Genomic DNA, 26,563 nt, shown 5'->3' on the forward strand with positions numbered 1-26,563 from the left:
CCCTTACCCACAGCACCCTTCTCATAAACTTCAACCCCAAATAACTCCATCCCGAATTGAAAAAAAATCCCAATACCCAAATCGGTTTAAATTTCAAACTTTCCTACTTACCAATGCTGAGAGCCTGAATTTTGACAAAATTACCAAACTCGAGGGTATCTCTGAAATTCATAAAATTAATATTATTGCTGTGACAGAAGTTCAGTCCCAGAACCCAGATTTCCTAAAAATCAACAATTATACTCAGTCTATAAAACTTCGCCCTCCCGATCACCCTCTCGGGAAAAAAGAGGGTGGTATATTATTTTTTGTCCGAGATAACCTCCAACCTAAACTCATCCCCACCCCCAACTTATCAGATTATGATGAAATTCTATGGCTGAGCCTTCGACCGAAAGTACTTCCGCGCCCTTTCAATTTAATTGTAACCGCCGTCTTTTATCATTCCCCTAACCAAAGTATTGACCAGAAACGCAAATTTATACAACAATTTCTTATAAGTGCTGACTTTGTGTTATCAAAGTATCCAAACACTGGTATTTGCTTACTTGGTGATGCGAATGACCTGAGGACAGACTCTATCTGCACCTCTCTTAATATTAAACAACTGGTTAAAATATCTACAACAAAAGGTAACACCTCTCTGGATGTTATTTGTTCAAACATGAGTAAGTATTACAACTCCCCGCAAGCACTACCACCACTAGGAGGCAGTTACCACTATTGTCTTCTTTTTTCTCCCTCCTCAGCCATTGAACATTCTTTTACTACCTCCATTGGGGTTTGCCGTCCCCTCAGTGACACAGGACTTTTTTCTTTTGGATCATGGCTGACCAGTGAAAGTTGGTCAGACCTTTATAATTCTAATAACCTTGATGACAAAATGTTGATTTTTCACAAAAAATTAATTGATTCCTACTCATTATGTTTCCCAGAAAAAAAAAATCAGAAAGTGCTCCAGTGATAAACCTTACATAAATAATCACATAAAAATATTAATCCACACGAAAATAAGCTTATTTAAGAGGGGTAATTTAGATGAAGCAAATAAGTTAAGAAAGGAATTAAAAAGTCAAATTAGAAAAGCTGCCCGAGCCTATTATAAAAATGAAATTAAATACTTGTGCCATGATAAACCAAAGAACTGGTACTCTGAAATTAAAAAACTTACCGGCAAGAGTCAAGAACAACTAAATTTTAATATAAATGAACCTCCAAAGACCACAGCTAAAAACCTCAATAAGTTTCTGGCTTCTATTGTCCAGAGTCTCCCACCACTATCTTACGCATTTCCACATATTCCTGTTCCTCTGATTAAAGCTTTCAGTGATTACCTCTCAAAACCCCTATCCACCCTGTTTAATGAAATTACCGAATCTGGACAGTTCCCTCAATTTTGGGAACAAGGCTTTATTACCCCAATCAAAAAGAAAAATGTGAAGCCTGGCTTTGATGGCATTCGTCCTATTACCCTCACCTCGATTTTTTCAAAATTGTATGAAAGTTTTCTCGCAGACTGACTTAAGATGAAAGTCCTCCCCCTCATTGATCTTAGACAGTTTGGTAATCTCAAATCCACGTCAACTTCTCATTACCTGATCCATCTTGTTGATACCATGGGTAAATTACTTGAAAAACTTAACACTTGGCTTAATCTGATTTCTATTGATCTTCAAAAAGCTTTCGATTTGATTAACCACAATTTACTCATAGATAAACTTACAAATGAATTTCACATTGAAACTTTCCTTGTTAAGCTCGTTGCCTCTTTTCTCTCTAATAGATCTCAAGCAGTTAAATATCTAAATTATTTCTCAGATCATCTCCCCATATTTAATGGCATTCCTCAGGGGACTATTCTAGGCCCTCTCCTTTTTTCTCTTGTGATTAACAGCCTTTCAACCCTTTATGACAATAGATGGAAATTTGTCGATGACTTGACAGTTTTAGAGATATGTCATAAAAACATGTTTAGCAACCTAGTGGGCATACTCCAAGATATTGCCTGTGAGGCCTCTTCCCTTGACATGACAGTTACCCCTTCTAAATCTACAATAGTCTCAGTAAGTTTCCTTAAATCCCCTCCCCTTTTTCTTGCTCCTATTCCTCCTGAAACCTCTGTCACATCTCTTAAACTCCTTGGTGTTACAATTTCTTCCAGTTTCAAATGGGATGCCCATATAAATAATATCCTACGACAAGCAAACTCCTCGCTTTCCCTCCTTAAACTTTCAAAGAAATTTAGTTGCCCGCAATGACATTTACTACAAGTATACATTTCTTTTGTACGTCCCATATTAGAGTATGCTTGTCCTGTGTGGCACCCTGGCCTCTCTAATGAAGCAACACATAAAATTGAAAATGTCCAAAAGAGAGCTCTAAGAATCATTTTTAAAGAGGGCATGATACCATATTTGCATTTGTTAAATATTTCAAACCTAGAGACCCTCGAGAGACGAAGAAATAATTTGTGCCTCCAGTTTGGTAAGTTGGCACTTTTGAACCCCCGTACTGCGTCCCTTTTCCCTGATTACCATGTACCTGATAGAAATCGTCCTCCACAAACTGTGTCTCAGCCTATCCCCAGCTTATCTACCATTCTTTGTATTACCTTGCGGTAAATGAAATCTTTTATCCCTTTTTTTACTGACATAATAAATAGTGGTTCATAAATTTTGTCTTTTCTCTTATATAATAAAAGAAACAGCTCGTTTTTCTTTATACTCTTTTTTTTTGTTCCCTATCCCTTTTTTATTTTGTTTTTTAAACATATGTTAATGTGTATATTATTTATTTCTTAAGTTTTATCAGTTTTTATCTTTTTAACTAATTGCCATGTTGCAGTTTTTAATATAAGTGACAAAGGAATCATATAGCATTCCGATATTTAATTATTTATTTATTTTTTATTTTTTTACATTGGTTGCCAATTTTTTAGTTGTTGTGCTTTTGTTATGATTTTCTTGCTTGTTTTTTTTTATGGACTTCGAAATTCGAACTCGGCCCTTCAGGGCTTGTGATAGTAATTTCTCGAAATAAATAAATATATCTATATCTATAATATTTAATACTTACTACTTAAAACAGTTTTTGTTCAATGAAACATTTCACTTGTTCAGCTGTTTCAATTCAACCAATGTGTTTAATTCTAGTTGCTGGGCCCTACCCTCTTGATCATTTACATCAATTACATGACAAAGGAAGTCACCAATAACATCACATTTTATGCTGATGATTCCAAGCTCTTTGGACCAACAAAGCCAACAGTCCAATGTCCTGAAAATCCAAACATTGGCAAATGATTGGCTGTTGGATTTTAACTTCACAAAGTACAGCATCCTCCACTTTGGCAACAACAACCTATGCTACAAATGCATGATGCTTGAAAAGAGGTTTCAGTATTATATCCAGCTCTAAACAAGCCATGATGAAAGACATTTGAGTGTCATAGTTGATGACCAACTTAAATTCCATGAATATTGGCTATCAGCATTATCAAGAGCAAATTCTAGTCTTGGTTTGGCCAAACAGACAATCACCAGCCACTCTCAGCCTGTCTTCCTGAGGCTGTATAGGGCTGTTGTCAGACTCATTCTGGATTTTGGGACTTGTCTTACCTACCCCTTCTCTAAGTGATACTAGGCAAAGGTGTTCAAAGGCATGCCACAAAATGCATAAATGGTCTGCAAAATATGCCACACAACAAGAGGCTGGAGCACCTATAACTCTCAACACTTGTCTTCAGATACCAGCATGGTAACATGATGCTGACCAACAAAAAGAAAAGCCAACCAAAAAATATTCTCTTCGCAAAACATGCAAGTCAGCCCCATACAAGAGGCTATTTACAAAAACTTTCTAAACATAATGTGAAGACACAGATATGGCAAAACTATGTTGCTGAGCATATCATTAATGACTGGAATAGCCTTCAAGACAAAGCAGTGACTGCACTCACAACTGCATCTTTCAAGTCTAGACTTGAAAAAGAATGGAGCAACAAGCCATGGAAATACAAGTGGGACTGTTTGTTCTATTCAGCTGCCCAGTGATTATTGATGCAAGTTTTTCATAAGTGTGTTGCTAGGAGGTTGATGCTGCTTGTTATTATCAACCATCTTGGAAACTCTATCCAAAGTTACTGTTGTGCAGCAGTGTTAACCTTAAACCACAGGAGAATGGTTCTTATGGATCATACATACCTTATTCTCACTGTTTCCAAGTAGGCATAAATTGCATCTCTCTTACAACATGTCACTGGGCCCTTAACACTGTGATATTACATTATACTGCCATCATTAGCATGGAACAAATGAGATCCTGCACAGACCTTATTATTCCTCAAAAGTGCAAATTAAGGTAATTAATTAATTAAGGTCATAGCTAGAATCCTAGGCTTATAATACTCATACTTCATATCATAGTTAACACATTTATATTTCTTATTGATTCTCAGAATGCATCTCAGTTGTTTCAACCCATTTAACTGTAAATTGAATCAACTGTGAAAAAACAAAACTAGAAAAACAAGTCACAGTTGAACAACGCACTGAAAAATACATATAAATATTTTGCGTAAAATTTCCTTTGCCTAACTAACAGGTTTGCAAGACCGTAAAAATTTCCTAAAACTGCAGTTTAAAATATTACACGGGTGAAGGGATCAAAATAATAATTGTGAGGGAGTGCTGGGTGAATACGTTTGAGGATAAAGAACTCGTAGAGGATTTAGAGCAACGTTTCAAATTTGCTGTTATTAATTAATTAATAAAAGGAATTAATTTTAATCGCTGTCATAAATTGCTGTTATAATTATAAAATTAATTCTAAGTTTAATTAATTTCCTACGCAAGAATTTAAAAATATATGTATTTAGCTGTGTAAGGTAAAAACTGTTAAAAAGCGGGGTGATTTATTTTGAATAGATTCTAAATTATTTCAGTATATCCCGTTTCAATATCTATGATAACACTATCTGCAAAGAAGAATGTGAACACTATCTGATGAATAACACTATCTGATGAAGAACACTATCTGATGAGAACAATGATGAGTAGATCATCAAAATTCTCTCATCATTGTTCTACATGGGCAGAACAGTGGCGGTCTTCACACTTTTTTCTAACATCAGTGAGCTGTAAGATCTTAGAGCAGAGATGAATTAAAAAACGATAATCTTTGCAGAAAGATGTGAGATCTTAGCGCTAAAAAACGGGCCTATAGAAAGAAAATCTTTTCTATTAAACATAGAATATGTCTTAAGAGTATAAGAGTAGAGGTGACTGTTGATTACAGAAAGGGATAGGAAGTTAGGATATAAGAGACCCAAAGTAGAGGTTCTAAGCATAATCTTAAAGGTTTATATCTTTTTTAAATCATTTTGCGAATTCTACCTCTCCTCAATACTCCTCTCTACGTTAACTTTTGCTTAGCTCTTTCCAAGAAGTATTTTCAGAACGAAACAAAAACGTGAAATTCATAATTTTACGTATTTTTCATTATTATCAAAATTATATTTTGAAATGCTTGAAGAAACTGTATTCTTTGAAAGAAGAAATCGAAGACTAGTCATTTAATTATTCTTCACTGATACCAGCACATACTATTTTTAACAATTAAATAGATAAAGATAGTTCAAAATGGTAAGAAAAGCAAGGAAAAAACCATCGTAATCAAGAAAAAAGACTGCTTGCAATACATATTATTTTCTAATGAGTGGTATTTGTCAAATATATAATTTGATCTGCCTATCTTCCTAAAATTAGCTTAGTCTATTCAAATACTATACATGCAGATCTAAACTGGGTTTACCGGTCCAGTAGGTTAGGATACAATCCACCAAGGAAAAGTAATCCAAATTTACCATAAATAAAAAAGAACAACAATTTTTGGAATCCTCAAGCCATGAGCCATTTATCCTCAAATCTAGGAAGAGAGAACGTCAGCTGGATGTCTTGAACATCAAACTTTTTAAATAAGTCTTGAGAATACATAGTAAACTAGATGAAAACCTCACTTTATATATTATTTGTTATCTAAGGACAGAGGTAACAATGGTAAGGCCAGGGGTAAAAATTAGTCTCGAGTGGATTATCTTTAATACAATGATTATGTGGCCAAGAATGGTTAGGAGGTTGAACAATAAAAGGATAAAGGAATTCGCTAGTACCTACTGCTTACAAGTTTTTTTTTTAAGTTTAAGATAAAAAGATTGTTTTTAGAAGTTGATTAAAAACATTTTTCCACGAAATAATTTTTTCAAATAAAAGTAAAGAGCTACATCAAACCAAACATGTAGAGAAACAAAGTTAACGTGATCCAAGTGCAAAACTACAACAAAACACCCTCAGTAAGTAAGTAAAACTCATAATGAAAATAAATTACAATAAATTACCAAGTCAAACTAAAAAAAGGGAAAAACTAAGATGAGCAGGGCTGACACCCTCCCTCTGCCTTCTGGAGACCTGCACTCATAGAAAAATTTTGTATCTGCATCTATTCCTTGTTGTTAATCCTTTAACAAACGCACTTAGGTTACCTTTGATCAACCCAAAAAACTAAATCTATTTTAAGTAAAGTATCAAACCTGAAAAAATCATAAGTGCTATAATTACTACAATAATATCAACTGCCTAAACTGGAAATCAAAGACCAAGTGTGGCAGAGGTTAAAAACCTAAAACATCATTATTGCTAGTATCGTTTATATTCAAAATATTGGATGAGATTTTAAAGGGAAATTTATTTTTTCCAGTCTTCTAGCCTGTAAACTATTTATTAAAGGTGTATTTCAGTTTCTACTGCATTTTTCCAAGGACTTTAAAATTGAATATTCTATATTGGCACAGAAATAAAGAAGAGGAATCATACCATTGCCCATATTGATATTGGGTTCCAAATTCAGAGGGTAGTAATCAGGTTAAAATTTTGCAGACTTCTTCTTTAGGTAACAAAAAAGGATTTGTACTTTCAAACTGACTTTTACCGTCATTTGGTAGTGGGTCTTCAAGTTCTAAGAAAAATTTAAACCTAATTTACATAGAGAGCTTGGAGCAATGATTTATATATATATATATATATATATATATATATATATATATATATATATATATATATATATATATATATATATATATATATATATATATATATATATATATATATATATATATATATGTATATATATATATATATATATATAATATATATATATATATATATATATATATATATATATATATATAAATATATATATATATCATATATATATATATATATATATATATATATATATATATATATATATATATATATATATATATATATATATATATATATATATTTTTTTTTTTTTGGGGGGGGGGGTCGACCAGAAAAATTCGAAACCAAAGATATTGTATGTCTTCAGCTTGTGGTTGTAACTAGTATAGGCCAGCGTATCATAGGCAGCACAATTGCGCTGCCTAAGTAAAGGGCAATGTGGGCACACTGTGCCCACATACACATCCAATCAAACATATCCCATCCCTTTCCCCAAACACATCCAATCAAAATTTTGAGATAGCCATTTTGTTGCTATCTTAAAAAGTTTTTGAGATATTTTTTTTTAAGTTTCTGCACCAACAATTAAAAATTGTTGAAAAAGATTTCCCCTAATTACAAATAGCAACCCAAACTATAGATTCTTATGGAAAAAAAATAAACAAATATAAAATATTATTTTTTCCATGAAAAAGACTATGTCAATAAAAAACATAGAGAAATTAATTTTAAAAATGTTTCGACATAACAAGCTTATTAAAGAAAAGTAAAGAGCTCCATTAAGCCAAGATAGAACAAAATATAGTCAAATAATCTTCCAAGCGTAAAACTATCACAAATAATGAACAGAAATTACACTAAATAGCCAAGTCAAACTCAAAATGAGCAAAAATTAACATGAGTAGGGCTGATAACCCCCATACCTTCTCAAGACAAGATCACAATTTGTGCTTTACTGAAAAAAAAAAACAATAACAAAAACAAATGACTATGGATTGTCAGTTTAATCAGCCATACTCATGTTAATCTTTGCTCGTTTTGAGTTTGAATATGGCCATTTATTGTAATTAATTAAAAAACTTTTTCCACATAAAATTTTTTCAAAAAAAAGTAAAGAAATCCATTAAACCAAAAATGAACAAAAATAGAATCAAATAATATACCAAGCATACAACTACCACAAATCAGTATCAATAAATAAATGAAACTCAAAACAAACAGAAACTAAAATAAATAACAGAGTCAAACTCAAAACGAGCAGAAATTAATATGAGTAGGGTTCTAAGCCCCTATGCTTTCTAAAAGCCAGGATATAATTTTTACTTTACTAAAAATAATTCAAATGAATTAACTGAAAATTTCTGAACGTTTTTCAACTAATACAGGTTCGAATTTGGCTCATTACATGAAGGTTTAAAACAAAACTTACATATTAAATTTGGCCACTTCATTCCGTATATGAAGGGTTACATCCTTCTCAGTACATTACTCTTTACGCTAAAGCTGTTAGCACTTAAAAAAAAGCTGTCTATTCTAATTAAAAGGCCCACGTGTTTCAGTAGACGCTTTTAAGAAATTGCGAAATACAGTCTAACTTAAGTGTAAGGAGCAAGGTATTGAGGAGAGGGAACCCCTTCATATATGGAATAATTTCTGTTCGTTGTTCAATTAATGGCGGTATATCTGGCTCACCCTCTATTAAATATACCCTTTCCTCTTATGGAAAACTCCTCTGGAAATTTTACCAAACATAAAGTACAACCCCCCTCCCGTCGAATTCCATTCAGGCATTTCCATCCTTGCTGAGAATCCCCTCCTGTAAAATTGCTTGCGATCTATTCAGCCTGAAAATTTCTCCTTAGTATTCTTTCATTTGCATAAGACTTTAATTTCTAATCGGTTTCTTAATCACTCCAGAAATGCTCCCTTCCTTGGAAATTATTTCCAAGGAACAACCCCCCAAGTACAACTTTTTAAAAGAGTCATTGTCAGTTTAATGTACATATGCTGATAATTATTCCTTAAAATTTTAATTAATTTTGATTTCTTAAAGCTATAAAAATGACAACATTTAAAAGATTTTTGTAATCTCAAAGGTGTTGCCAGTGTACCGTGAGTAATATGTGATATATTTAAAATACAAAAAATTCTTTCCTTCTAAGGATAATTCCGACATAAATTGAACTTCCCCTAATAAAGCTTAAATCTCGTTTCAAACTTGAGTCTAAATTCTTAATCAGCAAAAGAAAAACTGCATTTTAGTCTCAGCCAAACATCGGCGCTAATCAAGGGAGACGGTTTTGAATTTTGCGAAGATACTTGGCAATAAAAAAAATCACGAGATACAAACTTCACAGGAAGTTTAAGTTATCATAGGAGTGTGAATCTTAAATCATCAAAAATATTGAAAACAAATTATTGGATGGGCAGTTAGCATAATGAGTTTAGTTTGCAAACATAATTACAAGGTAGCGGGCCCTCTAAAGAGTTGGGCCAATCGTGAAATAGCTCTTAGTGCGCAGAATCAAGACTAGCGTCTTATAGTGTTTGAAAAGTGTTTTTCGAGTCATTCAGTTATTACTATTATTATTCAGGCCCCAGGCATTATGATTACAGACATTATGTTCCTACCATTCTGTGAGCAATTATGAAATTATTATTCTAACTGAAGTGAAGTCTTGCTCATATACATACGTTGTTGTCCACCTGAAATGTAAGCCTCAATAAAACTATTACTTTTCTATTTGTGTTTGTTCTTATTGTATGCCTGTATCTCATCGCACAGTAGATAATAGTTCAATTGTACTCCATAGGCAGCGCTCCCTAAGGAATCTGATTTGGAGATAATTCGAGGAAAAGAGGTTAGGCTACACTTTTGTAGTTACATATTTCATTTTCTCTCTAAGATTGAGAGTGGCGAGGTCACCCATTTACCTTACTCCCCATTGCTGTGGCGCAGTCCTCGATGGCACAATTGGCACAATCCTTAGCGTTACAAGTGGCGCGATAGGAAAACTTATAAGGTGCAAGTTCACAGCTTTAAACCTCAACGGCGCAGTCTGCCCGATCGGTATACAGATTTAATCCCTTAACATTACATTTGGCGCGGTCGGAAGGATGCCCTTAACATTACATTTGGCGCGGTCGTAAACTTGGAGGAATACATGCGAACTAGTTATGCTAAAAAAATCGTAATTTAAATTTACATCATTGGAGAGATACAGACTTATAAGAAAAAGTGATTAGGCCTATAACCGCTAAGTTATTATAGGAAAACCCTTTAAAATATCTCATAGGAGATAATAGCCTCCCCCATAATAGGTTAAGTGAAAAAAAAGAAAAAAAATTATTTTGAGTTAATTCAAACGCAAAAATGTCAGAAGAATTAAATGAACTATTAATGGCGCAAAAGTTGGTCGCGAAAAATGTAGAAATAACAAAATCTATTCCGCAATATATTGGACAAACAGATATCGACGAATTTAATAACTAATTGGCCCAGTTTGTAGAATTAACAAAAACAGAGCTAGAAACGTTTATCGGTATGCTCCTACTAAGATTAAGAAGGCAGGCCTTAACCTTCCTAAAGCAAATTGAAAATACTATAGGAGATGATGACAGCTTGCCGATAAATACAGTAGAAAAATTGTTAACGGCATTCAAAGATAGATTTGTCAAAACTAGTTCAGGAAATAAATTAAAATACGGAATGGTATGTTTTGACCATACACAGAATGTAAGAGAATATCTTCACAATATACGGATTTCAGTAGAAGCAAAATTCGGAAAAGGTTCAGGAGAATTGTATGAAAACATCATACTACACGCCTTTTTGCAAGGGCTACCCCCAAAATTATATAAAATGGTAATATCTAAAAACATCCAAACGTTGGACCTTGCAGTTCAGGAGGTGGGACGAATGATCGAAATTGATACGATCGTGGCAAATCACAGTAAAACAAAAATAAATAGCCTAGGCAAATCAAACGCAAGCCTGACCTTCAAGGGCAATCAAGCTTCTCCAAATTTCTTTTAAAGGGATGAGTCGCAAGTGCCACAAAAAAAGAGAACACAAGAACCCAATAGGAAGAAAATTGAACGTTTTCAGTCCATTAAACCAATCACTTATGGAAGTAGTTCCACAATTGTAAGATTCTATAACTGTAATCGACCTGGGCATATCGTGAGAGAGTGCCGCTTTAGGATTAGGGACACAACGGCACCAAGGATTGCCGTCGGTAATACGCAAAATTATGGCAACCATTTGTTCAGAAGAACAAATTTTAGCACCATTGGTGCACTAAGCTATATCCAGGGAAGATTGCGCCAATCAGTACCTCACAACGCATACCTACCGTACCTACCAACCAAACCAACCAAACATCAACATCAGTATCTACCAACCAAATTTGTACAATCCTCCCCCCAATAGACAAAATAATTGTCGATTTGAAAACCCCAATACTCGTCAAAACCAATATGGTGTAAGAATGGTATATAGAAATCCCGAAAATTTGCCGACGGGAAATGAAAATTTTTCAAGCCAACGGCATTTGCAGTTGACGCCAGTACCCGGCACTGGCGCAAGAAATCCAAACTATCGTAATAATACATGGCAAAATCGACAAACAAATGTCAACAAATTAGCTAGAGATTGCATGGACATATCTGAATCTCTATTGCAGACACCAACGAATGAAATAAATCCTCAGGGAAACGTGTCAGGCCCCTCAGAAGAATAAATTGGACCCGGAAGGGGCCCAGAAAATTTTATACGCCCAACCCAATAATAGTACCGTCCTTTAGTGATAGTAATAATAAGTTACCTATATTTAATGATTTTTGTGTGGCAAATGTTTACTTTAAGGCTTTAATTGACTCTGGTGCCACGGTTAATATCATAAACTCATGCGTATTTAATATGTTGCCTCCGTGTATTAGGTGGCAGAGGAATTTTAATAATACCAATTTAACTAGCGTGACAGGGCATAAATTGGATGCAAAAGGTTAAATTCGCCTAGACGTAAAAAGGGATAATAGAATTTTTCCGACAAACTTTATAATATGCAACAATTTTCCGTATGAAGCCATCATCGGCGCAAATTTTTCAAGGTCTAATAGAGTACTATTAGACGTAGCAAACGAAAGGCTTGTCTACCCGGCTAAGGTAGGGGAAGGAATTTCTACCTTAAGAAATTGTAACAGAGGTTACGAAGAGAATGTAACAGTAAATAAAATTTCTGGCGGTATAACATCGCAATCTTTTGAACCTCATGTCTCGCTACAAAGAGGACATTGCATAAATGAAGTAAATTTAAATAATAGGTGGATTGAATCTGCAAAAATAAAAATAGGAGATATGCGACGATATAGGTCGAATGAAATCAAGAAAATAGTGGAATTATGGAAAAAAGTGGGGAACCCCAATGCGGTTCAGGCGCAGCCAATGTCATTGGCGGATAGCACCAGTCTAAATTTAATAGACAATGAAAATAAAGAAAAATATTATTGATTCGCAATACGGAAAACAAAAGTCCCTCCCAAAACAATGCAAAGATTTCTAATATCACAGATGATTGAACCAGTGGATACCAAATCTGAAATTTGGCTTGCGATCCCATCGAATGAAATTACTAAAAATCTATTATACGAAGAACAAAATATATCTTACGACAAAGGAGAAGGTTTTATTTGGGTAATTAATAACCACGAAAATGATGCAATTACATTAAAAAAGAGAACATGTCTAGTTCAAATCCAAGTTATCTCGGAGAATGATTTAGATAGATGGGAAAATTTCAAAAGAAACCTAGCTAACGGAATTAAAACCTCAATTAACAAATACCCTCTAACTAAATCGCAATTCTTAAACAAATTTAATATGGATCATATTACGGACTTAGAACTTAAGAAAAAATATGCAAATTACTATGGAATTTCAAAGATGTATTTTTCGCATCTGAAGCTGACATCGGACTGATACCGTTTTATGAACATTCAATTCTAACGACCGGTAATCCTGTCGCGAAACAGCCATATCGTGTGCCGTATAAGCACAAAGAGTGGTTAAAAAATAAAATTCATAAATTAGAAAAAATAAAATTATCCGCCCCAGTATAAGTCCGTATTCTGCACCAGTGGTCTTGGTACCAAAAAAGAATGGTGATCTAAGACTTGTAGTAGATTATAGAGCCCTTAACAAACAAGTAGTTAGTGATAAGTTTCCTTTACCAAGAATAGATGAAATCCTTGACTCTATCTCGAGCAAAAACAAAATTTTTACTTCTTTGGATCTTACCCAAGGTTACCACCAAGTGAAAATGGCCGAAAAGAATTTCTATAAAACTGTGTTTTCTACAACTGAATGCGGTTCCTATGAATACTTAAGAGTACCTTTTGGACTTAAGACAAGTTCAAGCGCGCTATGTAGACCCTTATTACATCTATTAAGAGGATTAAAAATTATCATTAATTTTGTTGATGATGTCATATGTGTAGGCGAAAACGCTGAAAAACACTTAGGAACATTAGCTAAAGTGTTCGAGAAATTCAGAGAGGGCAATTTAAAATGCCGGCCTGAAAAAGAAAATTTATTTCAACCTAAAATTAAATTGTTAGGTGTAGTGGCGACGCAATGAGAGATATCTCCAGACCCAGACAAAATAAAATGTGGTGAAAACCTCAAACCCCCTAGAACTGTGAAAGAATTAAGAGAAATTTTAGGTCTTACTGGTTACTTCAGAAAATTCGTGCGCAATTACGCCCAAATTGCGAAACCCCTCACGGAATTAACTAAATGGAACTCCCAAAATGTTCCCTGGTCCCAGGAAGCTCAAACTTCCCTAGGCCGTCTATAAAAGGCACTTTCTTCGGAACCAATAATATCGCTGCCTGATTTTGAAAACGGACAATTCGTGGTCACAACCAATGCAAGTTCGAAGGGCATTGGCGCTATTCTTTCGTAAATAATCCCGGTAGAAAACCCTAATCCTCTAGAGGGAACGCCTAAACAAAATATAATAGAAAAAGTTATATGCTATTCGAGTAGAACTTTATCAAAAGGCAAAAGTAGTTATTCCGCCACAAACTTAGAGTTATTATCTATAATTCACCACTTGGATAAATTTAGACACTATTTAATTGGTAGAAAATTATACTACGATCAGACCATAAAAGCTTGCAGTACCTACACATTTTTAAAAACCCCACGGGAATTCTAGCTAGATGGATTATGAAAATCCAAGATCTAGCTTACAAATTTGAATATTTAAAAGGTAAACAAAATGCAGCTTGTGACTTTTTGTGTAGATTCCCAGAAAAGATGCCCTCAGTAGCCGAAGAGCACAAAATTAACGCTATCAATACTAAGAGTAAACATAAATGTAAGAAAAACAAAGTCAAAGACACAGTAAAAGAAAATAAGGATAACTATTGTCCCTTGTCTTTAGAAAATATAAAAAGAAATAAAATAAAGGACAAATGTGTTTAGCACTTATTAATTATTTTGTGAATGATGATGTGTTACCAGATAAACTTAAAACTGTTAGTAAAGAAATAGATAATTTTTACTATGATCGTGATGAAGAAATACTATGCAGAAACGCGACTGCTGAGGCAAATAGAAACCAAACCTCAATAATACCTGTATTACTCCAAAACTTAATAACACCTGCCTTTGAGTATTTTCATTCAGATACAGGTAGACATTTAGGAATAACGAAAACCTTCCATAAATTAAAACAATATTTTTACGTGCCGTCGGCAGTAACAAAACTTAAAGAATTTGTGAGTACATGCGAAGCGTGTAACTTAAAAAAAACAAGCTTATCCTAACCCCCCGATGGGAAGAGCCCCGGTAGCGGGGATCCCCTTTGATATTGTCTCATTTGATTTATATGGAGCCAGTGGAGGCTTACCTGTTTCCAACAGAGGCCACACTTGTATTCTTTCAGTTATAGATCACTTTTCCGGATTTACTTTTGCAAAAGCATTAAAAAATCAAGGCACTTAGGCCAAGAGTAAGGCGTTAGCGAAATTATTTTTAAAGTTTGGCATTCCAAACAAGGTTATAAGTGATAACAGGAAAAATTTTGGTTTAAAAATGACCAAGGATTTAATGAGCTTTCTTAATATAGAGAAACTTGTGATATCTCCAAACCACCCACAAGCTAACGGTAAAATAGAAAATAGGCATAAAATATTTTTAAATGTATTAAGCATTTATACAAAAGACAACAGGAACAATTGGGATTAATTCTTATCTTATTTAACCAACATAATCAATACTGCTGATTCAGAAACAAAGAAAAAAAAAACCCTTTTTATTTGTTATTTGGTCACGACTTCAGAATATTGTATCATGATATTGTTGAATCCCGACAGTATTATGAGAACTCGGAGGACTACAAACAGGAATTCATAAATAGGAAGAGGAAAACTTATAAAATAGTAAAACAAGAGTTGGAAAAATGTAAAATAAGTCAAGAGCTAAAAAACCTACCCAAATCCAAGGGGAATATAGATTTTAAGATAGGAGATTGTGTCTAACTAAAAAATGAGGCAAAGGCAGAAGGCAAGAAACTTCAATAAATATTCTGGACCGTACAGAATAGTCAAAAAGTACGATAACGATTTTACTTTTAAAATGGTGAACCCCGATTACGGAATAACTTACAAAGCTTATGTTAGCCGAATAAAAAGAGCCAAATTCCCGGAAAGATGGGTACCACGTCCCTCGTCTACCGATTCGTCAGATGCAGAAGACGAGCCCCCTAAATCAAGATTGGCAGAGCTAAAACCCTTTAATTTCAAGCAAGACTATTTCGAGAATGATAGTGACGAGGAAAACTTTGAAGAATTTTTAGGTATGAAAAATCTAGTTATTCCTAAAAGAAAATCCCTAATACCAGTGAGAATAAAACGCCAAAAAGCCCAAAAAGTTCATCATCGGAGAGCGCAGGAGAATTAGATTATACGATATCTCCGAAAAACCAATTTTTTCCTGATAGAATTTCGACCCCTTGTCCCCCCAAAAGATTTCCAGATGATATGGTTTCCCCAGCAACCCCAATAGAGACCCCTGTCGCTACAGGAGGAATTGAAGAGAGCTGTAGAAACTCCGGGTATTACCGTAAAGAAAACTCCTCCCAAAGATTCAATTAAAACAAATCTGCAAGAAGCTATGAATTTAATAAATTTCCCCAAAAAAACGAGGCAAAGCACATTGCCTTGGAATCAAACTCCCAGGGATGACCAGCAAGGACAATATCATGATATAACTGTGTCCAACGTCAAGCAAAACAATGGACTTCATGGAGGGAAACACGAGTGCAAAAAATTCCCCACCCCCCTGAAGACATGGCATATAAACAATGGCGGAACCCCGCAAAAACTTTTGATCCCTCTCAGGGTTCTCAAGAGTCCTTCAAATATCCCGAATTGAAAACTCAAAGCGAGGACTTAGAGAACAAACCCTCTACTTCCAGAGGAGTAGGAATTTATGAAGGAAGGGCAGGTGATACCTCAAAACGCGAAATGCCACTTCTTAGAGTTCTAATGCGGAATAATCGGAAACCAGTTCCGAAAAGTCTGACGACGAATCAGATCATATGGTAGTTAAAGAAATAGGGAAATCAAAACCGACCTCAGCGGCCGCGCATGCAAAAGAAACAAAATTAAAAGGTGAAGAATTTTTGAAAAAAACAATATAAAAAGTTTGATCTTATATCCCTAGCAAAACCGAAAAAGAAACAACCGCAAGAAGTCGAAAAGAAAGTAACGACAGGATCTGGTAGAACGGTTGAAAACCCGATAGATGGAATTACCCTTAGTCAGTACAGGATTAAGAGATTTTTAATAGTTTGGTGTCATAAAGGAACAATAATTTAAAACTCTGTCTAGGAATAAAAATGGTATAGCTATAAAAATACTAAAGAAAATTTTGTCCAATATAGTTCAGTATATGTGTAGTATATAAAAAATAAATTCTCTTGCTGAAGGCACATGGCAAATAGTCTTACAAAAATAATATTGCTGAAAACAAAAAAAAACTATTAGTATAAAAATACTTGATTATAAACTGATCATTTCAGATCGTGACAACAGAATCAAGTCCTAATCAAAAGGCGATAATCGATACCGGAAGTGGCCAAGTTGTAGTAATGGTGATAATCACTTTTTACCACTTAGAATCCTTACACTATTAACAGATCAAGGGTATAGCCTACTAATTGGAGGAAATTATCTTAAAAGTTCGTAGAAAAATTGCTGGAACTTTGATGGCATAAACCCTGAAATAAAATCCAACACATTGGAAGTTACCGCGCGAGATTATAATGACATAAAGAAAATTGCACTAAAATTTTTTGAAGAAGATGAAAATTTTGGATCCAAAGTATTCCCTGGTTTTGACATTATTGTACGTGAACAAAAATGTTGTAATGCGTCGCACATACAATTAATTTTTAGAGCAATAAAAGTCATAAATAATTTGCTTTCCTTAGCTGAACGATGTCGCTAAGTAATTCGTGAAAATATGCGTAAGAAAGATATATCGAATACGTTAAAAAATCTAGAGCTTCCGAACGATCTATTGGTCTATTTGATGTACATAGACACAAATAAGAGTAATGAAAATGACATAGTATTCGAATTGAAGTTCCTAAGCACAAATATAATAAGTCCTAAAATAACCAATTTTAAGGCAATCAAGCTGTCGTGTTCTATTCCGAATATAGAAAGGGAGGAAATGAAAACCTCGATATGGTCCAAAATAGAAAAAAATAAAGGGACATTAACGCTTACAAAAATAAGAGAAGCATTAGTTTCCCAGATTCCCCTATTTACTAATGAAGACTAGAGATTAACGTACGTGGATAATAGATGCGGATTATTCTCAAATAATTCTTGGTGGAACATACTACTGACCGTATGTTTCGTATTCGCGATTTCCCTGACCATGAGAACCTTACTAACTTTTAATTATGGAAGAGTTTTGAGACTAATACGGCAAAACCCAAAGAAAGAACACGGGGAAACGGCTGAAATGCAGAAGTTAAACCCGGAACCCCATGAGAACGTCTAAGCCAAGAAAAAGGGAAGACATTAGAAAACGAGTGGGTATAGAGGTCTCCACTCGTCCTTACTATGTCTTGCTCCCTCATTGTAAGTGTCGTTTGCGTAAAACCGTGCGGTTACGACGCTGCAACATGCGTTTCTTAAACAGACGTGCGTGAACAATGAAGGCATGAAATATGTTGTAAACTGAGACTTCAAACTAAATGATGTAGTGTAACTTATGTTTAAATGGTTATTTTAAATCTAATGTAGAATTAAATAAGGGTTGAAGAAGATTAAGATAAAGTGTGTGCAATAACGTATACTAAGGAAAATAATAAGAGACCTTACTTAAAAAACAACGTCATTTTGTTAAAATCAATACATGTGCATTAATATTGGCATTTGCTTAATATTGCCTCTTAGCGTAACGTAAACCATTAAATGTAACCAATAGTATTGCTTATTATGTATTATGACGACTCGTTTTAAAGAACGTGTGATTCTGCCTAGTTATTTTTATTCCAGGAATTGGAATGACATATTGGAAATCAATCATTACAATACGTAGTCCAGTGCAGATACAACCTGGTAGCATCTATTTTCATCATACCTCAACCAACGAAGCGTACTCACCATAGACACCATAGTACACATAGACAGGCAATTTTCGTCCTAGCTTCGTTTACAAAAATTACGGTTACGTTTTTGATCGTTGTCCCTCGATCACAAACCATATTATGTGCCAGGTAACACTATCTAATAAATCTCAGTACGCAGTGCATTATCGAACTATATAAACACATCAATCCTGAGAACCCCATCGACCAGTACAAGATATAAGTACAAAAATATCACCCTTGATAATCCTTATGGACCCATGCACCATATTACTGTATAGCTATGATATTTGATGAACCCAAATTATTTACGTGTCCCACATTCACGCGTTGAATCCCTTTCGACCATTTCTCGACACCCATCCTATCACCTCTATCAAATGCGAAAAGTTCCTATCGCTGTTATCCCATAAATGTTACGAGATAATTTCTGAAAAATGGACCTGGAAACTAACCGTTAAATTACATAAACCAAGATTAACCCCAGTCACTAGCTCCTAAGTGACAATATGCTCTTTCCACTAGTTCAGGAAGCTATATTGAAGGAGTCACTAATGTCTGATGTCAAACCATTCAAAATTAAAACATCAATTCCCCTGTGATTAACCAAGGAATCACCACAAAAGCTAATAGATGCAAGCCATGAACGAACAATTTTATAAGAGAACTTAATCTTTAAGTGCACATACGAACAATTTTATACAAAAATTACATTCTCAATGTACTTTAAAATATCCCAAGAACGATATGCTGAGAAGAAAATCAACCCATCTATTATCAACGTAGTCACAGTGTTCAACCCCTTAACGAGAAGGCACCTTATGAACTATCCAAAAACAGCGGGTGAGAATGAACTCTGATATCAAAATTCCAGACACCTGTATCTGGGAGCATCATTCCCTGTTTGACATTTAGACAAGGCTTTTCGTCAAAGATGAACATAAAAAGCTCGAACCGTTCTTTGAAGAAACTATATTGTAACTGTTTTACATTTTTTTTGCCAAGACGAAAGAAGTGAAGGACCATAATTTAGAACAGAAGGAGTGAGTACGCTAAGAGACACGTAAGGTGGTTAAATAGGTGTGAATTTAAACATGTCACATTTTAATAGTTTTGATAAACAATAGTTTTGAAAAACAACTTCGATAACTTATTATCAGAATTGTATAACGAATAAACCCAGTGAAAATGTTTTAATGATCACTAGTGAATGTAACCTATTGTTATATGCTTTAAGCCGTTCATATATATATATATATACATATATATATATATATATATATATATATATATATATATATATATATATATATATATATATATATATATATATATATATATATATATATATATATATATATATATATATATATATATATATATATATGTATTGCTAGTTACTTAGACATAGTTAATGTAAAATCGATGTATTTCCCCATTAATTTAGTGTAGATAGGAAGCATAATTATCCTATAGTTAGCAAAGCATAAAAACTTGTAAAAGATGAATTTTCAAAAAAATCTTGTAGTAATAGTAGAGTAGTCCCGACCTTATAAAACGTTTTCCGTGATAATGTTTGATGCAGTTGGAAATGTAGGAGTTATCACTATTACTCTTAGAAAAACCAAAAAAAAAATTTGTAGTATATTAACTAGGCTATAACCATAGATAATCTTAGTCCGGTAGAGGAACTTAAGAAAGGGATATATAATAAAATAAGAAAAGTAATAGAGAAAATTTAAGCACTCCTGATTAAGCTTATATAAAAGTATAAAATAATACAATGTCAATTAAAATTACGTAGGACCAAAAGTAAATAAATCGCGAATATTTCAAAAACCCAAGGGCAAGCAAATCCTAATGACGGGACGTCATTAAATAATGAGAAGGGTAATATGTACCGTGAGTAATATGTGATATATTTAAAATACAAAAAAAATAAAATTATTTCCTTCTAAGGACATTTCCGACATAAATTAAACTTCCCCTAATTAAGCTTAAATCCCGTTTCAAACTTGAGTCTAAATTCTTAATCAGCAAAACAAAAATTGCATTTTAGTCTCAGCCAAACATCGGCGCTGATCAAGTGAGACGGTTTTGAATTTCGCGAAGATACTTGGCAATAAAAAAATCACGAGATATAAAGTTCACAGAAATCTTAAGTTATCACAGGAGCGTGAATCTTAAATCATCAAAAATATTGAAAACAAATTATTGGATGGGCAGTTAGCATAATGAGTTTAGTTTGCAAACATAATTACAAGGTAGCGGGCCCTCTACAGGAGTTGGGCCAATCTTGAAATAGCTCTTAGCGCGCAGAATCAAGACTAGCGTCTTATAGTGTTTGAAAAGTGTTTTCAAGTCATTCAGTTATTACTATTATTATTCAGAACCGAGGCATTATGATGACAGACCTTATGTTTCTATCATTCTGCAAGCAATTATGAAATTAGTATTCTGACTGAAGTGAAGCCATGCTCATATATATACGTTGTTTTCCACCTGAAATGTAAGTCTCAATAAAACTATTACTTTTCTATTTGTGTTTGTTCTCCTTATATGCCTGTATTTCATCGCACGGTAGATAACTAGTTCAATTGCACTCCATAGGCAGCGCTCCCTAAGGAATCTGATTTGGAGATAATTTGAGGAAAAGAGGTTAGGCTACACTTTTGTAGTTACATATTTTATTTTCTCTCTAAGATTGAGCGTGGCACGGTCACCCATTTACCTTACTCCCCATTGCTGTGGCGTGATTGGAAAACTTATAAGGTGCAAGTTCACAGCTTTAAACCTCAATGGCGCAGTTGGCCTGATCGGTATACAGATTTAATCTCTTAACATTACACCAGATGACCATAGTACCAGATCATCAGCATATTGTAGATTTTTTTAACAACGGTTTCGAGAGATGGTGTTCCAAGTCACAACTAAGCTGAGTTATCCTGTTTTGAAGGACAACTTTGACAGAGGTTCTAAAATGGAACCAATGGTTCCATTTCCTTTAGATCTTCCTTTATGATGTCCTCCTGCCCCAGACGAGGACAACCTGCTTTCTGTTTAGCCCTATACAGTTGGCTAAAAAGAACAATCTTTGGCAATCTGTCATGCTTCATTTGCACAACATGCTCTAGCCACCTCAACCTTTCTTTCATTATAGCCCTAGAGAGTAGTATTGAACCACATTTTTCATACAGCCTATTGTTCAAAATATAGTCAGTCAGCCGGGTACCCAGAACAATCCTTAAGCAATTTCTCTGGAAAAAACATCTAGGAAATCCTCATCTGCTTTTTGGAGCATCCATGCTTTAGAACAATATTTGACCACTGTCATCACTGTAGCTTCTAATATTCTAATCTTGGTTTGCAGACTTATTTCCATATTCTTCCAAACTTTTTTTAACTGTGAAAAAATACCCTGAGCCCTGGCTATTCTACTTTTAACATCTTCACTGTTCACAATCTTTACTAATAATACTACCAAGGTAAATAAAGCTGCCCACCTGATCAATCTTTTCATTACCCAACGTCACCTTTTCATTTTCACTTATTCCTAGCCTTAGTGACTTAGTCTTCCTAACATTAATTTTCAAACCAATTCTAGCACCCTGAACTTTTCATCTTAACTTATTCCTAGCCTTAGTGACTTAGTCTTCATAATATTAATTTTCAAACCCATTCTAGCATCCTGAACTCGCAAAACCTCTAAAACCTCATTCATTTTGCTCACACTTTTGTCTATGATGCTTAAATCATCTTCATAATCCAAGCCCAGGAGACTTTTTCCTCCCCATTTGATTCCATGGTCTCCCATTGCCTTTCCTGTCCTTCTTAAAACAAAGTCCATCAAAATAATCCATTTAGTATCTATTGTATCTTCATACTTTAAAGTAAAAAGTGGGGGAGTTTAGAAGAGAAATAACTCTTGACAAAGTAAATTGGGAAAAAGGGGAGGTAGGAAGTGTTGACATATGAAGCAAATAGGAGACCCAGAGCAAAGGTATTAGACATACTTTCAAAACTTGTACTTTCTTTAAAATTATTTCTGAAATTTCAGCCTTTTTGAATATCTGTAAATTGTTGTTAAAGTTAATTAAATATGTCAATATAAAAAATATATTTACTTCTCTTAGATAGCATTTTGAGAGAGATGCAAGTACACAATGAGAGAAGCAAGAAAACAAACCATGTTATTTTTTAATGCCAGTTATACATATAATTTTCCTATGAGACATTTCAGGTGCAGCAATTATAAAATTCAGGTGCAACAGAACATAAAGCAAAAGTAATACAAACTTATCATAAAGACAAAAAAAAAGTTTTTAGGATCCCTCTAGCACAATGGTATTTAGTATTTTTTATATATAGAAATATTGCCAGAGGGAAGTTTTGGAGATTTCCCTACTTAGAAAGTTTCTCACAATGCATGGTAAGCTAGATGAATGCCTTACTTTTACCTATTTTCTGGTTATCTCAGGTCAGAGAGGGCTGAGTAGTGACAAGTCTTGGCTGGTTCTTTTAAATACTCCTGATGATTAGTTGATTTTTTGTTTAAAACCAATCCAATTTTGGGGGGAAAGATGGATAATCTTTCAAGCTGCATTTAGAATTTGTTATAGCTTTCTGAGAAGATGATCTTATTCAAATCATTGTTTTGTTTATTAAATTAAGGGTTATGATTTATTAAATTAAAGAAAGGCAATAAAAAGGGATGACTAGTACAACATTGGTTTGAAAAAGTTTGAGGGAATTTTTATTTTTAATTGTTCACAGACAATTTTTTCAGTTTGTTTGTTCTATTTGACAACAAAAATAGCAAAACTTACTAGTTTAATGATTGTTCCAATCTTTGAGCAAAATAATATAAAATAAGAAGACAAGAAAAGCAAAAATTAGTGGAATTCTCTCTAATACCAAATACCTTGCTTAACAGTAATGACAGAAGAGAGGACAGGGTTTTTCCATGTTTCACCAGTTGAGCAACACAGTCAGCTTTCCTTCACAAATTCAAATAATACATACTCAAACAAGAGGAAGGAGCATAAAATCTACAAAATGATGAGAGATACAAGAAAAATAATATTGATCCAACACATACCAAACTTAAAGACCCATTTGTTATCATTTCTAAATTTATATTGACAAACAGCAAAAAACATAACTATACTGTAAACAAAACTTTTTTTGGTCTTTTCCTGAATAATTCATTACAAATCTTCAAATCCATTAAAAGTCTACAGCAGTCAAACGAAAAAGTTAAAAGGTAAAATACAAATCATGAACAGCTCTCATACTAATATTTAATACTTACTACTTAAAACACTTTTTGTTTTATGAAACATTTCACTTGTTCAGCTGTTTCAATTCAACCAATGTGTTTAATTCTAGTTGCTTGGCCCTACCCTCTGGATCATTTACATCAATTATATGACAAAGGAAGTCACCAATAACATCACATTTTATTCCGATGATTCCTAGCTCTTTGGACCAGCACACCAACAAAGCCAACAGTCCAATGTCCTGAAAATCCATACCTTGGCAAATGATTGGCTGTTGGATTTTAACTTCACAAAGTGTAGCATTGTCCAATTTGGCAACAACAACCTATGCTACAAATGCATGATGCTTGACAAGTGCTTTCAGTCTTATATACAGCTCTAAACAAGCCATGGTGAAAGACATTTGGGTGTTATAGCATTATCAAGAGCAAATTCTAGTCTTGGTTTGGTCAAATGGACAATCACCAGCCACTTTCAGCCTGTCTTCCTGAGGCTATATAGGGCTGCTGTCAGACTCATTCTGGATGTTGGGACTTGTCTTACCTACCCCTTCTCTAAGTGATACTAGCCTAGGCAAAGGTGTTCAAAGGCATGCCACAAAATGCATAAATGGTCTGCAAAATATGCCACACAACAAGAGGCTGGAGCACCTATAACTCTCAACACTTGTCTTCAGATACCAGCAAGGTAACATGATGCTGACCAACAAAAAGAAAAGCCAACCAAAAAATATTCTCTTCACAAAACATGCAAGTCAGCACCATACAAGAGGCTTTTGCAAAAACTGTCTAAACATAATGTGAAGACACAAATATAGCAAAACTATTTTACTGAGCATATCATTAATGACTGGAATAGCCTTCAAGACAAAGCAGTGACTGCACCCACAACTGCATCTTTCAAGTCTAGACTTGAAAAAGAATGGAGCAACAGGCCATGGAAATACAAGAGAGACTGTTTGTTCTATTCAACTGCTCACTGATTATTGATGCAAGTTTTTCATAAGTGAGTTTCTAGGAGGTTTATGCTGCTTGTTATTCTCAACCATCTTGGACACTCTATCCAAAGTTACTGTTGTGCAGCAGTGTTAACCTTGAACCACAGGAGAATGGTTCTTATGGATCATACATACCTTATTCTCACTGTTTCCAAGTAGGCATAAATTGCATCTCTCTTACAACATGTCATTGGGCCCTTAACACTGTGATATTATTTTATACTGCCGTCATTACCATGGAACAAATAGGATCCTGTACAGACATTATTATTCCTCAAAAGTGTAAATTAAGGTAATTAATTAATTAAGGTAATAGCTAGAATCCTAAGCTTATAATATTCATACTTCATAATATACAGAGTAATCATAGTTAACACATTTATATTTCTTATTGATTCTCAGAATGCATCTCAGTTGTTTCAACCCATGTAACTGTAAATTGAATCAACTATGAAAAAACAAAACTAGAAAAACAAGTCACAGTCAAACAATGCATTGAAAAATACATAGGCCTAATTTGGGCCATATACTTCAAAATTTAGGGGGGAGGGGGTAAATTACAGCAAGGTTGCATGCAAAATGTGTAAATTATGATTATTCTGCATAGGCCTATTATGAAGTAAGGATTGTTCTCTTAACATGTTAACTTCTCTCCAGATAGCTATCTAGGCAAATATCATGATGGGAGATAGAAAACGACTCCCTGCGGAATAGTCTAGGGTCTGAATTCATTCCTGAAAGTTTCAACCTCCAAATGCAACTAGGCCTGTTTTACAAGATTAGAATTCTATCTAATCTAGAGTATAGCCCATCTCTGCTTATAATAAGACCAGTTGATAACTGGAAGTATGTATAGGCTATAACCCGACCTACCTACCCATCTGCCAGGCATTAGGATGTGAATATCACCTAAAATATAAATATTATATTTTCCGCCTGAAAGATATTTAAATCAAGTCGCGTGCCACAGATACCATTGCCAGGGCTGCCAGGTTTTTAGCATAACGTATAGCCCAAACAGGAGCAATCACTAGCCTAAAAATAGCTCAAAAATAGCGAACGCTATTATAACCCTATTATAGCGCTGTTATGGGTAAAACGAGGAAGAAATACAATCGGTGTATCAGATAACCTACATATAAGATCTCTACTAATAGCTGTAGAAGATCAGCAGATACAAAAATTAACCTAAAATCCCTTCTGAATACCCCAATTATTGCATCTAATTGGAACCCAAAACAATCACCAACAAAAATAGTAGTTTATAATGTTCCCCCAGAGATATCTACTCAGGAGTTAAAAGAAGGACTCTCAGATAGGGCTGGGAACACAATCCCAGTTGAGGATGTTATCCAACTTGGAAAACCTAACTCCAATGGCCTAAAAACTAGTAGATCCTTCTTATTCACACTGAAGGATAAAATTGATATCCCAGAAAAATTATTCCTATTTGGGCAAATCAAACTACACAAGGAATACAAACCTAAGCCTATTCAGTGTCAGAAGTGTTTCAAACTGGGACACAACAAACAAATGTAATGAAATTCTCCGAGAGTGTAGTAATTGTAAAGC

The 26,563-nt window shown here is 34.2% G+C and overlaps 1 protein-coding gene across 3 annotated transcripts in view; it reads right to left on the reverse strand.

Annotated features, from left to right (window-relative positions):
• LOC148940569 (uncharacterized) overlaps positions 1–25,938 on the reverse strand; it is a 45,969-nt gene extending 20,031 nt beyond the window's left edge. Inside the window, exon 1 of one of the 3 annotated variants that reach the window (XM_089105410.1) lies at positions 25,869–25,938. The gene's annotated coding sequence lies outside the window, so the exon portion shown is untranslated. Of the gene's footprint in view, positions 1–6,869; positions 6,992–25,864 lie in introns of those variants that run through there. The other 2 variants (XM_089105409.1, XM_089105411.1) reach the window with 2 other exon arrangements.
• Between the last annotated feature and the right edge of the window lie 625 nt (positions 25,939–26,563).

This window comes from Artemia sp. Qi Xiang Cuo, chromosome 19 (assembly GCF_049724085.1).
Source record: "Artemia sp. Qi Xiang Cuo chromosome 19, ASM4972408v1, whole genome shotgun sequence".
NCBI lineage: Eukaryota > Metazoa > Arthropoda > Branchiopoda > Anostraca > Artemiidae > Artemia > Artemia sp. Qi Xiang Cuo.